Raw genomic sequence first — 17,796 nt, 5'->3', positions numbered from 1 at the left:
AGAAGCTAAATATTACAAGGCAAAGTGATGAAACATGGAGAACGCCGGGATCGGTCGGCTTGTGTTACAACACAGTGAGATGGTGAGATAATATGTGACTGCAAGATGAATGCAAAGTACAATAAAATTTAATGAGAAATGTCCAACACCTGCTGATAAGCCGAAAATAGGGGTGAAAATTACGCGAGTTTTTAGCCCTTGTCGTTGTGAATTTTTGGCTTATGCAATAAAATTTATAAAAACTCAACTTAAGACGTATAGTGATAAGTACGAGTGTCGTCCAAGGGAAGCTAGTAAGAAATTTATTTTGGTGATATTTTTGGTTTTTTTAATTCTAATTAGGGTGAATCTGATCTTCAAGGAAGATCCACTCACCTAATTAGAAGAGAAGGTTAGAAAGGGGGGTAGAAGAGATGAGATGAAAAGAAGAAATGTGGGCTCTAGATTGAATTAATTGATCCAATTGGATGGATCAAAGAATTCAATTAGAGAGGTTGGAAGAAATTTTGATTTAAGTTTTGGTTGGTTTGAGAATTTGCTAAATCAGAAATAAAAAGGGAAATCTTAATCTCCTAAGAATTAAAACTAAAATTTTTAGAGTTTTCTTTTGGAATGCAATTGAATGCCAAGGTAAATCCCTCAATTTCTCCTCTCAATCCTAATCAGGGCTTGTACATGCCTCTCAAGCCAAGCGATTTACAAGTTCAGATCAGAATAGAGATGAAGAAACAAACAACTTAACCTAATTCATTCAAAATGCATAAAAGTTCAAATACAATCAAGGAAAAAAGTACCAGATAACTTGATCCAAGCTAGAGCTCCTCCCTGTCTTGCAGCTGTGATAGAGCACCATCCAGAATGAGCCCCTCCTCTCGAAATTCAGCTTTTATACCTAGGTCACATGGTGAAAATCACCATTTTACCCCCATTTAGTAATTAATTTTTATCTATCAATGTAGGCTAGATCTGAATGATCCAACCATACAGATAGAGAGAGGGGATCAGGATGAGCAAATCCATAAAAAAATCATCTCAATCGGACTTCAGGATCAAAAGTTATTAATAAATCAATTTTAACCAATTTTAGCCATTGGATTAAAGTTTGATTTATTTAATAATACACGCCATGACGTGTCGACAGCCCATTGGCTGCGACATTTTAAATCTTTTTTGGCGGATGCTCTCTCGTGGCGCCACGTACCCCTTGCGAAAAAAAAGAAAACATAAGAAAAATCGAAAGTGCGAAAAATGCATACGTATTGTTGTGCGCCTTTGCGTGCGTCTGGTCGCAAGAAGACCCACTGAGAAGTCGCCACGTCACCCCCCGTGCGAGCGCTTTGCATGCGCCGCACAGGCGGTGATCTTACCGTCCGCACCCTCTCTTTCTTCAAAATCCATTCGATCCGCATCCGACGGCCACCGATGCGCCACGTCGCCCCTGCCAAGCTTCTTTCTGACTTTTTTTTGCGCGAAACCCCTTAAAAATCATTCTTTTGCAAATAAACGCCGCTTAAATGTATTTATACATATATCGTTTTTGCCTTCTCTCTCCTCCGATTTTCTCTAAAATATTAAAACAATTAAAAATAGAATTGCAATAAAACCCTGAATGATTTTAAATAGGATCTTTACGCCTGCCGTGGCGACCGAGAGCTGTTTTCAGGGTCTTTTTGCAACGAAACGTTGCAAAAGGCCCCGAAAAGTCTAGAAATTGCATAAATACATTTTTATCTCTTATAAATATGCCCTTTTTTAATAGAATAAATGCATTTCTTCTTGAAATAAATCCCAGAAAATTCCTAAAAATTCGTAAAAAATTCTAGAAAATTCTAGAAAATTCCCTGATTCATTCCCATGCTGATAAATGTCGAAAAAAAATATTAAATATGTCATTTTAATTCAAAAAAAATTATTTTGAGCTTCAATAAATCCTTAAAAATTCATATAATTAACAGAAAATTAGGAAAAAATCAGAAATTACTTGCAAACATTATTTTCATGCAAATATATGATAACAGCCCAATTTTAAGCTCTTTAAATGCATGAAATCATGCTAATAACATGAAATTAAGACTGAAATCAGGGTGTTATCACCTGCTGACTAAGATGACGAGCAATTAAAGGACCGAGAGTGGACTAGTCCACATCAGACTCCCAATGACTTGTCCGACCAACTAGACGTACTTAGTGGTGAAGGACATGTGACGTCCAACAGCCTCCACTACCTCAGTTGATAGTGAACTTAATCACTACCTCAAGAAATCCCTACCTCTCGACAAGTAGGTGGCTAGTCCTATATTTCAATGTTAATACTAGGCAGAGGTGCACATAGTGGAAGACGACGCTGAATGAAGTTATATACCACAAATTTAAATTAGAGAAATGCATGAACCTGGCGGTGTCGCTGACCCCAAGTGTTCTTGGCGGCGAGGCGGAGAGGAAATTGCCCCTAACAAAGTAGAGACAATGGCAAGAAGGAGATCCACGTGCTTGTTGCAGGTCATGCGTTCTCAAAGAGGGTGTTTTCCTAAATCTTCTCCAAGAAGCTCCGAGAAACTCCAAGAATCTCCAAGAAGACTCCAAGAAGCTCCAAGAAAGGTCAAGAATGGCATTCTTGGAAGGTTGTCCAACCAAGAAAAAGATTCTTGGGGAAACGAGGTGGACAACAGCTGCTCGGGATGACAGCATGGCGCTGGCATGCAGGGATCGAAGCAAAGAGCGTGCGTCTTGTAGGCCGACGGTTGGGGTAACACAACTTTCTTGAGTGATCTCCACGTGGTGAATCTAGCAACGTGTGGAAAAAGCTCCCACGACCTCTATCTAGAAAACAGTAAAGATTAACTCCCAAAGGGAGGAGGCGGGAGCCCAATCAAACAAGACTTTTCAATTTTCAATTAAACTCCAAGGCTTCCTTTAGGCATACCATCCCTGTATATAGGAGAGGGTGGATGCCTGGGTGGGGCTGAAATAGGGGAAAACCATCTCATGACATGATTTCCCCTGAAACATCAAAACATTATGAAAGAAAATGACTATGGACGAGCCCAAACACGGTGGCCGAATCCAAATTGTTCAGAAAATAGAAATACAAGAAAATAAATACATAGCTCACACTCATTGATGATGTCGAGTACCTGAGCTAGGGTCGTGGATGTTGGCTCGAGCTGCACGATGAGGTCAATTGGCGTTATGTGGCTTAGTCAGTGCGATGGTCCCCCATCAGGAAGCTCTCAACAAATGGAGAAAAAGAGGCAAAACCGCATGAAAAGAGAATAGAAAATGCCAAAAGGAGTATTATAGTCATTCTTCCAATGTATAAATAAACTTTTCCTCCCTCATTTTCCCTCATTTTGGACGTTCTGCAGCAAGTGACTGGCCAGCAGGACAAGGCATATTTCTGAATCCAGGTTGCTCACCTGCTTGATGCAAATTTATTGAAGTTTTCACTCAACCTCAACTCTTGTTTGGATTCAAAAACACCTCATCATGGTAAAATATAAGGATACAGACTTGAGATGAAGAATTAAAGGCTCATTAATCTTACATTTAAATTATAGGAGCTTAGATTTCCATTTTCCAATCATTGTCTCTCCATTTCCCCATTAAAATAATCACTTTTCACTCTAAACACTCATTTTCCCTACTTCATCTCTCTAGAATCATTAATTTCTCACTCCAGACCTTCAGACCTATCCCAAGTTCATGCCCTCAATATTTCATAAAAAATTGCCTTCATTTGCACCTTCGAATTCCATCTCAACCTCCTTTTACCCCCTTCTTCATTTTCTCTCTCTATCTACTCATTTTGACATTTTCTCTCAAAAAACTATTCATTTCTCTCCCTAAAATCTCTCCCTATCTCTCTAGACCCTCACCCATATCCATAGTTCATCCCCTAAAAATTGCCTTCATTTGCACCTTAAAATTCCCTCTCCAACACCTTATACACCCTTTATTCATTTTCTCTCTCTATCTCCTCATTTTGACATTCTCTCTCTACAATAGTTTATTTATCTCTCTTAAACCCACTTCTGTCTCTCGCTAGATCCTCCATCATTCCCCACATCGAATTCCCAAAAAATCTGATTGAAAATTAATTTTATCCTTTAAAAAATCATTTTTATCGTTTGTCGCCACCGTCTTGAGGTGTCTTGCAGCGTGTGTGCAGCAGGGGCAACCCTCTGCCCGCCAGTTTATGTGCGGGCAGCGTGCAAGACTGCTGGGGACACGGTAGTCCTGTGCAGGAGTTAGCCAAATTGTCTATGTCTTGACCATATTAGGCCAAGCCCAATAGGGCTTAGCCCATTTGGATAAGTCCTAACTTAGCCAAATTGGACTGACCCACTAAGCCCAGCCCTATATATGCCACACCAGGCCCCCCCAGCCTATCCAGTACACCACCACCTCAAACGGCGCCGCCGCTCCGCCGTCGTTGCTGCTCCACTCCATTACGTCGCCAACGCCGCCATTGTCGGCAATCCCGGAGCAGATAATTTCTCTATATTTCTAGTTTTTTCTTTGTATTTCTGTTTCAATTTAAATCATAGGAAATTATATAAATTAACTAGAGTTCATAAAAATCCCCAAAATTATATTTCTCACTTTGAAACTCATTTCCTTCATTCTAAGCTGGAGAAAATTTCTGAAATTATATTTTCGTCTTTCTGTGGAACAATCCCTTACTTTCCCTATATTAATTATAGAGTATTTAAGTGGAGATTTTTAAAAATATTGTTGGTTAAGTGTGAATTAGAAAAAGTACATAAAACCTCTAAATCTGGAGTTATCAAACATCTAGTTGAACATGACCAATCTAATCTTTTGAGCCTATTCTCCAGTCATCGATTCATACAAAAGCATATTCGCATATATCGTCATCCTATAGTATTTCATGACCTAATACAAAAAAGCTGGAACTTTATAAAAATCATATTGCAGAAAGTAGGATAGGAGTTATATGCCTTATGTTTTTTCCCCCACAAAACCCAAAGCTAAGGAAAAAATGAAGGCACATATCAAAAACAGTCAGTAAAAAGGATCAAGTTTATTCATCCACATCTTCTCGAATAGAGTGGATAATATTGTGCACGCTCAGGGAGATGGCCATGATAAGCCTAAAATTGGTATGTAAAATAGGTCTTTATTTTGATTTTTAGACTTATGTAATAAAATTTATAATAGCCCGTAATCACTAAATACTATGTATAGAGCAAGCAAGGGGTCGAACCATAGGGAGGCACTGATGGATCACGAGATCTCGCTCTATCAAGGATGACACTGAAGTCCGTGTTGTTGCCAGCGACACCCGCCAGCTCAAGCCACGCCAGTACGGCACGCCAAAGTGAGGGGTGAAGGTATCAAGATAGTTTTGATTTTCTCGGGCCACTATCCTTGCAAAGGCCCTTTTCCTTTCATCTTTTTCCTTTAAAACCCTTTTCTCCTTTTGTCTTGTTTTCAAACATTTGTATTAATGGTCTTAAAAGGGGGCCCCTTTCCTAATGGGCCACCCCCTCTTTTGTCCCTCCTTAGGGCCCATCACACTCCCTAGATAATGGAAGGAGAGGGCGCCCTAAAGAGAAGACTTTATGAATTTTTGGAATAGAAAGGGTAGACCAGCAACCTCATGAGACAGACGGAAAAAATTTTAAAAAGGTGAAAAAAGAGAGTGAGAGAGAGGAGGACGAAACAGAACGTGGCCAACAGCCGTCGTCCATTCCCCGTTCCACCGAATCCCTTTCTGCTAGAGTCCCATTCTGTCAGAAATCCGCCGTCGAAACCCTAGTCCGCGCATGCGCCATCGCCATCACCCTGCGCCGCTCGACTGCTCGAGATCCGCCAGTTGGGACCTCAATGTCATCCACCATTCATCCACAGGAGGGAAGATCAACGCCACCGTTCGGTCGCCAACCTCGTGAAGAACTGCCGCCTCTAGAACCCTAGGTCGGCCAATGCTCTGCCGCTGGAGCCGCAATTGCAAGTGATTGCAGCCGCCGACAATCGTGACCCCAACATGTGCTCATAGCTAATCGTGACTGCAGCACGCAGCCATCACCAATCACGGTCGTCGCCAATGGCAGCAGCCGCAAAGTCGAGGCCGCATCCTCAACTCGCGGTTGCTGGCCTAGGGTCCACGGCTTCTCTCAAACGTCCTCGGCCTCTCTCGGCCGCTCTCGGCCGTCCGCAGCCACCTTTGGCCGCCCAGGGCTGCCCTCGACTGCCCTCGGCCAACCCGCCGCCGCCGGACCTCTATAGGCCCGTCCGTCGCACCTCGTGCGTCAACCGTAGGCCATCGCACGCGCCGTCATTGCCTGCGCCATCCCTCGAGCCGCCGCATCCGGCTGCCATTGTCGCTGCCATCACCCGCATCGCCGATGCGCTGCTATATTGTGTGTGCTGTCACTGCGCACGCTCCATAAAGCCAATGTTCTGCTCCGTGCCTCGCACGCGGCTTCGCGCGCCAATTGCCGCTGCTATTCACTATGACAGTCGCGCACCATGGTCCACGCCGCATTGCCACACTCCTCCTTCTAACTCTGCTCCTGCATCACCGTTCATGAGCCACACCATGCCACCAATCGAGCGATGCCGTGCCCCCTATGGCATAGCTTTAGTGACCCTGCCCGCTGGTACACTGCCTTGACACGCATACGACTTTAGGACGATGTTCCCATCGATACCTCACTCATCTAGCCCCCCCCCCCAATTATTTATCTTTGTCGTATGCCCTTCGATTGCACCCCATCCTGCTCGAGATAGAGTAGGTGAGAGGGTAAACAAACACGAGAGCGTCCAACGAGTGTCTTCCCTAGGTACGGGCCGAGCCTCTTCATTGCGTGAGCGCAGCAACAGATTTAATATGTCAGCGCCGTAGACTCCTTTGTTGCTCTAACGAGGGTAAGGAAGTCAACCTCACCGTCATCGGTCTCTTGCCCCGGAGCACGGAGCTCGGTGAACCCCACGAGTTGGGGCTTGCATGTACCATCACTAACGGTTGTCATCGCATCCTATAGATGCATCTCCGTAGGTCCACACCGACAAATGACGTCTTCGACGATGTCCGCACTATCTCCCCAGTATCCAGGTATCACCTCGGTACACCTCGGGATGATGTTAGCAACGTCGTCCTGCATCAGACACTTTATAAGAATTTTTATCCTATTTGAAAAGAATTAATTGAAGACTGAATTAATTTTGCATTTAACAGACCATAATTATGTTTAATTTTTTATTATAATTAATCAAAATTGAGCAAATGCTTAATTTTGATCTTAATATTTTCGTTCGAGTCACTCTAGATAGGCTAATTTTCATTCTTATATTAGATTAGCTCGGATTACCAATATTCCAGTCATAATGGTTTATGAAGCCAATTTTTATGTATTAAAATTGGGAATTAATAATCAAGCAAGAGATTTTTAAAAATCGGACTTCAAGATGGAGGAATTTTTAGATAAAATTTTGGATATACGATTTTATATATTGAATCAAATTTTCATAATCAATTTCTAAATATACAGAGAGAAAGTAGACAAATTAGCCTAGAGAGTGCAAGTAGAAGAATTTGGGGGAAATTGAATTAAAGATGAAAGTTGACCCTAATCTAGATATCTAGGAAGCAAAATGGGAGTAAAATCAATGTAGAACTAAGGATTAAGAGTTAGATATTGAATCAAAATCAAATTCCAATGCTAATAACCATTCAAATCAACTTCAAGGGCATGTACATTTCGCCAATGACTTCACATTTTAGATTCATTCGAGAAGAAGTTGAAACAATGATGAAGAAACTTACAACTTTGAAGAATGAATCAAGATATGTAGACTTCCGAAACAGCACGTGTCCTTCCTGGCAAATTTCTTGGGGAAGAGCTTCCAAAGTGAAATTTCCCATCTTCCTGACCTCCATTTAAAAATCCAACAGTCTGGATTGTAGAGGGTGAAAAGACAAACCTACCCTGATGTGAAACGACGACGGCCGGGATCGATCGGCGCGTTTCACGTCACAGGGTTATGATGCGAATGTATGGGATGTAAGCCGAATGATGAGAAAATACGAATGAGCAGATAAGGACTTGACGGATAACGACGTCGGCCGTACCGATCAATGAGAGACGAGTGATCCTAAGATCAAACTCCCAATGACCCGCTGGACCTACTAGACGTCTACTAAGTGAGGGGCATCTAACAGCCCTGGAGCGTTCGGCGTCCAAGTCGGATGACAGTCCGTCTACCACAAGAATCCCTATGCTCGACAAGGTGTCTAGTCCTATCCGATGATGTTCGAGAATATCACGGTAGCGGACGCGATAGGGGAAGACGAGACCGTCGAAGATAATAATACTGGAGTTTATAGAGGGGAGACGAAACTGACCTTTGTATCGTTTAGTCCAAGGCGTCCAAGTAAATCGGCGGATGCTTAGTGTCGGGTCGTGCGGACGAGTGTCGTTGACGAGGACAAAACCGGGTGCGGACGGTGCGGTCGTAACTACCAGCAGAGAGCTGAGTCCACAGGTGGCGTGCAACAAAAGTCAGAGCAGAGGGCGCACAAGGCGCGCGCTTGGCTGGCGCACGGCGTAGTCGTGTGGGCGGGCAAGACAGCGAACCAAGTATCGTGGGAATAGTCGTGGGGGTGGGGCAGAAAACCAAGTAATCGGTTATGGCGTAGATGGTGGGAATCAAGAAATCAAGAAAGATGAGGGCGAAGGGGAGAACGAAGGGGAATCAAGGAGATATGGTGAGATCAAGAAATCAAGAAATCATGAAATCAAGAATTCAAGAAATCAAGAAATCAAGGGAAAATAAAGTGGGCGATCAAGAAAGACAAGAGGATGCGGTTGGGAATCAAGAAACGATGGGGAAAGGAGGGTGGGCGATCAAGAAAGGCAAGACGAGGCGGTTGGGAATCAAGAAACGATGGGAGAAAGGAGGGTAGGCGATCAAGAAAGGCAAGACGAGGCGGTTGGGAATCAAGAAACGATGGGGAAAGGGGTGGCGATCAAGAAAGGCAAGGCGAGGCGGTTGGGAATCAAGAAACGATGGGGAAAGGAGGGTGGGCGATCAAGAAAGGCAAGGCAGGCGGTTGGGAATCAAGAAACGATGGGGAAAGGGGGTGGGCGATGAAGAAAGACAAGACGAGGCAGTTGGGAAACAAGAAACGAAGGGGAAAGGAGGGTGGGCGATTAAGAAACGCAAGACGAGGCGGTTGGGAATCAAGAAACGATGGGGAAAGGAGGAAAGAGGAAATTCAAGAAATGTGGGAGGTGTTCAAGAACGGTGGTGGGGTGGATCAAGAGCGAAGAGAAGGGGGTATGGATCAGGAATGGTGGAAGGGTGGAAAAAGGTACCAAGAAATGGCTTTCTTGAACTGTAACAACCAAGAACCCTCCAAGAAAGAGGAGTTCTTGATGGATCTGGGGTGTGCTCCTCGGGAGCAGATTTCCCAGGTTGATGACGTGTCGGCGACGCTTCTTGAATCTCCCAAGACCCGGAGTAATCTCGACGAAGGCCTCTTTCGATTCTTGATGGCGGCAACTTCTTGAAACTCTTTCCTCGCACCGGAGTGATCTCGGCGGCGCGCTTTAACACGTCTCCTCGGAGTGATCTCGACGGGAGAGGCGTGGGCTCTACCCACGGAGTGATCTCGGCGTGGGGTGGGGCTAGCCAAACCCCTACACTACTCTCTCGATAGGGGAGAGGCAATTGTGAATAAACTTTTCAACAATGACTCCAAGGTGTTCCTTGGGCATGCCATCCCCTTATATAGTGAGGATGGGTGCCAAGTGAACGTGGGAGAGGACGAACCGTCGCGAGACGTGGTTCGGCCTCCCTTACAAATTCAAAATACAAACATAAAAAGTAAAAATGACGAGGACGGGGCCCAACAACATTGGCCCAGTCCACAAATCCAAAAATACAAACACACATGAAAATGAGCATAAGTAAAAAGATAAAAGTTCTTACGTGGGGTACTTAAACCCCGGGTGGCGAGCGTCGGCGCGAGCTGCTCGGCGTGGCTGACGACATCCCGTCACGTCATCCTCGAGATGGTTCTTCGTCATCGTGGCGTCGTCCTCGAGATGGTCCTCCATCATACCCTCAAAATTTGAGCTCAATCAGACGGCTGGATCTCAAGATATCACCATTTTACTAACGATGAAAATAATGTGGAATGCTCATATTGTCCTCCATGAAAATATGAAATGCTCATTTTTTTATTGTTGCCTGATTTCTCCGCCCTCTGATCATGTTTTGACACGTCGCTGCACGCTTTCTCAAGCACAACCATTACAGAATGATGCTGCATTTGAGCGACAAAGAAAGCACCACGTTGTCACTTCTATTCTCATTTGAATAAAATTTAAAAACACAAAGGTAAGCTTACCTCTTTAATGCACGCGGAAATCGATTCCATGTGCAATCAATGCACACGGCTACTCGATTCTGCGTACAAGGAATCTTTTTTTACTTTATAAATGCACGCGGAATCGATTTCCTCATGCAATCAATGCACACGAGTATTTGATTCTGCATTCATTGATTATGCCAAAGATGTATTTAATAAATGCATGCAAAAAAACTAAGTCAAATTAAATAAAAAAAACAGCGTACCTTTTTCCTCGACGCCCACGCCACGTGGTTCTTTTCAAAATAATTATTTGCGCATTATGGCATTAGGCATTACGATGCCATAATGAGCCAATATACTACTCGTTTAGTGCATCCAATCATTCGCCCAAATTTTCAGGTGAATGACGTGGATGCCACAAATTTCATAAAAAATACTTTTTGAAAATGCTAAATAAATTGTAAAATATAATTTTTTACTTCTAAAAATTATTTATTGGGTATATTATGGTCAGAAAATTATAAAAAAAATATGGAAAAAATCCAGAGGATTAGTAAAACCCTTACCAACCTCTAGCCAAGTATTTTATACCCTGCAAAAATAATCCTTTAATGCACAGAGGTTAAATATGATGTATAAATAACTAAAATAAAAAAGAATCATAAAATCATAGTGCAAGTCATTTATGTCCATTTAATTATGATAACATTCATATATGGCTAGTACAACACATATATGTATGTAATATACATCAATTTAACATTCTAATTGAGCTCTCAATGCTTCCTCTCAATTCTGGATCCTTTTATTTTGCTCGGATCAGTCATTTTCCGATGTGAACTAGAGACAAAACTGAATATAAACTTCAACAAACTTACATTAAACATGTTTAAAAACCTAGATTCTGAAATATGCCTTGTCATGGTGGCCACACACTTGGTAGAGCACGTTCACAATGGGGGGAATGAGGGAGAAAAAGATTATTTATACATTGGAAGCATTATTAAAATACCCCTTTGAACATTTTATAATCTATTTTTTGCCATTTTGCCCCTTTTCTCTATTGATTGAAAGCTTCCCATTTTAATATTTATCTTCGTTCTTTGTAAGGCTTTTGAGAGCCCAATCAACATGCCAGGTTGTGGCCCACCTCCCTCAGAGCTCTCTTTTAAAGGCCCACAACACCTTTTGCTCTGTTAAAGCCCCTTTTGAGAATCACTCAACTCTCAAAGTTTCTGCAACTCTCTAAGAATCACTGCCTTATCATTCCTATAAATTTTTTTCACATGTTAAAATATGGAGTCTTATCATTCCTGTAAATTTTTTTCACATGTTAAAATTGTTTCACTTGAATGAAGCCAAGGAGTTTAGTAAAAAAATAACCATGATGTGGGAAAATTAGAATTTTTAGCTAGTGCACAATTATTACTTAATTCAAGTGATAACATGATAAATTCTAAATTCATATTACCAAAAAATTTAAAATGTATGGAAATATACATGTATTTATCATGTTATGAATAACTTAGAGGCTCATTAATTCACACTGAAAAATGTTTCAACAATATTACTTAAATGGGATGAGTCGCTTCTTGAGTTGGGTATTTTATTTTATCATTATTTAGATTTATATAAAAAAGAAAAATTGAAAAATGGGTTAGGTAAGCACCCAACCGCCAATTAGGTGCACTAACGCTGAACCAAGATGTAGCCTTTCAAGTGCATAGTGCATGAGCCTGCGTGCACCTAGCGAATGTCGGCGCTCATGCGGGTGGGGCCACCCATCTACGGCCACCTGAGGTCCTTCCTCGGCCCAAAAAGGGTTCTTTGGCCCTCAACTACTTCTGTTCTGATAGAAATCCATTGTAGTTGTAGGAGACTCTTCCACTAGTAAAATAAACAAGGGGAGAGTTGTGATACGTCAATGACAGCTCCAAATACCAAGGACAACATCAGTGAGGGTCTAGGAAGACCAAGATCTGCACCAGCACGAAGGAGAAGGGCAGGGGGAGGACACGGAGTTACACGGGCACCGATCAAAGCCCCCATTCCTTTTTCTTCAAATCAAGACAGATACGGTATCCTCCTAACTTTATCTTGATCTAATTTATCTTAGAAATAACTTGGATAATATGAAGTTTCATTAAATAATTTTTTGAGTTTGATTTGATCGGAGTTTTCATACTTCAACCCCACTAAGGAATTCCATCAAACAGGTATTAGGCACCAGCATTTTCCATGATTTTTGTCCTTCAATTTTATATTACAAAAATACCACAAATTACCGTTTACATCTATAAACTGTATGAATGACATTATCTGACACTATTGTATTCCCTAGTCATATATTAATATAAATCGATTCAAAGGCCTATTAACCATATAAAAACAGAAATATTGCACTCTTAAGTACTCCTATTCATCCTTATTATCCTTTGTTAGTCCTTCTCTTTGTATCTAAGTTCTTATATTCCCGTAAAAAGTTAATAAGAAATGTCCTCATCTCTCTTAAGTCCTCATCATATATTTAGTTTTCTCATTAATATATAGATAACTAGAGAATCCATTTCTTATTACCATCATTGTTGTTATCCAATTTTATCTTCAATGTTCATTGTATATCTTATTAAAATTTAAAACTACTAATTAAATCCATAATCTTATTATCCTTTGCTCACCACATCTATCTTTTATATATTATTCCTTAACCAACTATAAAATACAATATAATATTTATTACTATATCTCCTACTGAGCATACTATCCTACTACTATCTCGCTAGCTTATTAGTTCTACATCTTAATTAAAATCCAAAAAAATAACTTCTCCAGTACCTAAATCTCACCCCCTTCAAAGTTATATAAATCAATTCCAATATATCAATTGGCACTATCTCCAATATTTATAAAACTCATTAGGCCTAATAATATGGTAAAAAGTATTTTCTTATAAGTACATAACTGATAACCTTAAATTATGTTCGTATACTTTTTTTACCATATAGTTTTAGATTTCCACTAGCATTATTCACCATTTAACAATTAAATTTAAAATTTATGATTTATTTTTCTAAGATAGAGATAGTGCCAATTGACTCCTTGGAGTCAATTGGCTCCTTGGATGAGCAGAACTAACCCATCTTGACTCCTTGGAGTCAAGTGGATTTCTGACATCTTCTTGTAGTTTTATTAGAAAAACAGGACTTCGGCAAATACAATAGCAAATTTGAGATAAAAATGGGAGGAATGGAGGAAGCTAATCCGTTTAAGAGATACTATGAAGAGGCACACCACATAAGAAGTCTACTTTAGAAACCCATTAAAACCTCCTTAAGGACCTTGGTCAACTAAATAAAAGAATATTGGAACTAACCAAAATTTTAATTTGCAAGGTCTGTTTTCATATCTGGAAAACTGGGAACGTGGTTCCAAGCTGCAAATCAAGAAATTGCAGCCCTATAAAACCTTGAAATTTAATCCAATGGCTGGGAGACTTAGGACACTTCTATTTATTCTCTTCTCCCCTCTTATTGTATCTCATCTTGGATTTGTGCTCCCAACTTGTTGTTGGAGGCCTAGTGCATCCAATTTCTTACTCCATTCTTGTTCTAAAAGACTGTGTGGGAGAGAGTCCAAGGCTAATCATCATTCTTGGAGAAAGAGCACCACTTGGCCCTTGAGGGAAGTCACAACAAGGTTTGTGTGATCTCTAAAAATTTTTATTTGAATTTTCTCATCTTTTTTCTCTTGGTAAACTCCAGTGGATAGCCTATACCTCAAGTTTTCTAATGCACAAAACAGTACTGAAAACGTTCTCATGTACCAAAAATTACAATGTTTTTAGTATACTACCCACTCGGCAGAGCCTCACCGCCAACTAATTGCGGTCGAATGTCTTCTGTAATGTAAAGTATTATTCTTTGACCTGAAATTTTTCAAATATTCCTTATCATATTTAATTATTCAAACTTATCTAACACAAAATAAATATTTATTTTATTTATTTAAAATAATTTTGACTAGTTGTCATTATTCCATTGATTCTCGTATTTTGGAAAAACTGAAAAATCCAATAAATATGAGATCACCTAAAATAATTGTTCTATAAGATATTTGAAATTCAATTTACTCTCTCACTACCTGATCCTTGTAAATTCGTCACTTAATTACCCTATTCCAAGAAAGGAAAATTTTAGAAATATTGTTGGATAAACAGGAGCCTAAAAATGACTTATTTAACCCAAATTAGGATTTATCAATTACCCCTCTTTTTAATATTTCTTCTTAACACTGCTTTTATTCCTTTTTAGAACATTAAAGCTTGAATCTTGAATTCCTTTAATCAGTTTCTTCCACTGATTAACTACTTATCTTTCACGCTTTTACTATCTTCATTATTACTACATAATAACATCTGGTATTTTACTATACTACAATTCTGTTATTACTCACTCCATCATTTTTTGTTTCCTAAGCTTAACTCAACTCTTCGATTAATGTATCAAGACAGGTCTGTAAGGAGACGAAAACACTCAGATTATACATATTTTATTTTTTATAAAAAAAATTAATTAATGCAAATTAAACTTACAACGACACAAACGCACACACCTAAAATTGTGACTTTGCTCCTCACCTGCCCGTAACTTTTCTTTTAGTCTCCTATACGATCATCAGCCCTCAACAGTGCTGCCAAAGCACCGGCAATGATATCTTAATTTTAATTAATAATCATTTTAAATTATAAATTTCCATAATTTTTTTCTAAAATCTAAATAAATTAGGTTCATTAGGAAAATTATGTGGAATCATTGTTGAGTTAATTAAATCATTTTCACTCTTTGATTCTATAAAATTGTATCCAATTATAACAATATAAAAATCACAAAAGTTTATAGCCTTCAAAATACAGTTTTCCAATACTTGCAGCCTATGGAATTGACCCTCGCTTTGTGCTTGTAAAGAAAAGTTATAAATACTTTATTAGAAATCAGAAGATCTTAAATAATATTTTGAACCATAATTTCGGGTTTATTGAGGAGATACACCTTTGCTATGGTGAAGAGCATGACATTGGAACCAGACCTCTAGTGGACACTGCCATCTGGATTTCCTGCTATTTAAATCATTTCCTCTGAAATATTTAGGATGTTTAATAAATAGCTGTTTTAGAGGCAGCTAAGACCTTTTTAAATTCTTTGAAATTATGTAATCAGTGATTAAAGAAAACATGATGAGGTGATTGATGTAACACGACGGTCGGAATCGACACTTTTTGCTACATCTGGTGGATAAACTCTAAATGCGATGTTAATGAAGTGAAATAGTGATTAGGTTTAGAGAAATAACGAGAAGTACAACGGTAGTCAAAAGACACAAAGCACGACCAATCGACAACACAAACGGCTTATGTCACGGGCAAACTCCCAATGACCCTTGTGAAAAGTTCAAAAGAGGACAAGTGGGGAACGATCTCATCCAAGAGCGTCCACACCGTCAACGTACAAATATCAGACCGGACACTATTAATCCTTAAATTCTCTAAAACAAATATGGAGGCTGATGGCGAGGACGCTGACACACCACCATTGGACGCGTCGCCACGGTCAACCAAAGTCAACGTCTCCGCCACGGATACGACGCCACAGCCAACCGACGTCATCACTCCCGCTACGGACATGTCGCAACCGTCTCCGCCACGCACGTCTTCACGCACACATGTCAACAGTCCCGCTTCGAACATGCCGCAACCGCCTCCACTACGCACGTCTCCACGCACGCATGTTCCTTCGCGCGTCATGAAACGTCGCCAACGGCAGATCAACAACTACCCCTTGGTGTGACATGAAGCACGACTCGTCTTTAATTTCTCGTCTTAAAGTTGTATTTTCTCTTTCCTCCAAGGCCTATATGTATAGGCCATTGTTTCAAGAAACAGTTAGGCAGTCATATTTCAAGAATTGAGTTTTGTTTAACTCTTCTTGGAGGACTGCCCAAGCCTCCCTATATCGCCAGCACTAGCGGCGCCACCACCACTGCCGCTGCCGCTGCCTCAGGACGTCGGCCTTCCATCCTCTCTCTCTATCCTCTCTCTCTCTCTCTCTCTCTCTCTCTCTCTCTCTCTCTCTCTCTCTCTCTCTTCCTCTCTCTCTCTCACCTTTCGAAGGACGCCCAAGGCCACCCCCAGGCCGCCTGCTTGGGGCCGCCCAAAGGCCGCCCAGGCCACCCCAACTAGGGCCGCCCATGCCGCCCCTACCAGGGCCGCTCAGGCCGCCCCCAGGCCGCCCGCTTGGGGCTGCCCCAGCCAGGGCCGCCCAGGCTGCCCCGCAAGACTTCGACATTGGCGGCGGCGGTCATCGTCGACGCCGTCCGACGCTTTGAGACGCGCGCGCTACGCACGCTCCGGGTGCGCTGCATGCCCTCCGCACACTCCGTGCGCGCGCCGGCGCTTTGCGCATTCCGCGCAACCTACGCGTGCTTCGCGCGCGCGGGTATTCGCCTACGCCTGACTCTGCGACAACGACATCTACTCTCTTCCAGGGCCGTTCAACGCCCGGAACGCCAATAATCTTCCTCGTCTAGTGGGCTGCTCAACGCCCGGATTCGCCCAGCCTCGTCATGATCGGAATTTCCCGCATCCTCGTCACGCACTACGGTGCCGAGTTATGCATGAACTCTTTGGTGTCGAAAGTGTTCTCCGTCCAATGTTTTCTCGAGAAGTTTGGATGCTGGACGTCATCAAGACGTCATCCGGTCGACACCGAGGGTAGTGGCTCAGTACCAAAACGAGATCTCGATCGGACAACGACGATCAGTGTCGTCCAATGAAGCTAATGGACAGGTATAAATATATGATGACAATGAATGCAAGAGGTCCTACGTATCGTACGTGCGTGCGTCGAAGAGCGGAGGTGCCATTCCAGAGAATGACGGGATCGCTATAAGTGAGGTCAGACGGACCTCCTGAACCTTGCCCGAGAGGGTCGAGGGCGAGTACGTCGCCGAACAGGGAAGCCCCGCTGAAATGCTCACACACGTCGGGAGAATCCGACTCGTACCGGGCAGGTAAGACTCTCGTAATAATTCGTCATTTTCTCAACCTGTCCCGCTCACCTATATCTAACCCGAGCGCGGAAGAGGCAAATCAAAAGAGCACTGATGGACGTACGAGACGTAAAGTGAAGGGGCAGGGGAGTACCTTCGTCGCACTGGCGACGGATATCTCGAGTCAGAGAGGAAGTCCGGAAGCACAGGATGTCGGTGACGCCGATGGCTGGCTGATGCAGGAGTGGCTAGACGGGGTGCGGACGTCCACAGGCGGGCTCAGTGGAGAAGTGACGGTGGCAAGAAGCTAGCGGGCACGAGCGCGGTGGCGCGCGCGCAAGCAGCCAACGCACAGGTCGGCCCACGGGGCTCGGGCGGCCTCGACTCCCAGCGGGTGCAGCGATAAC

Source organism: Wolffia australiana, chromosome 3 (assembly GCF_029677425.1).
Source record: "Wolffia australiana isolate 7733 chromosome 3, ASM2967742v1".
NCBI classification, from domain to species: Eukaryota; Viridiplantae; Streptophyta; class Magnoliopsida; order Alismatales; family Araceae; genus Wolffia; species Wolffia australiana.
The sequence above is the reverse complement of the archived record's forward strand: the minus strand, read 5'-3'. Positions refer to the sequence as shown.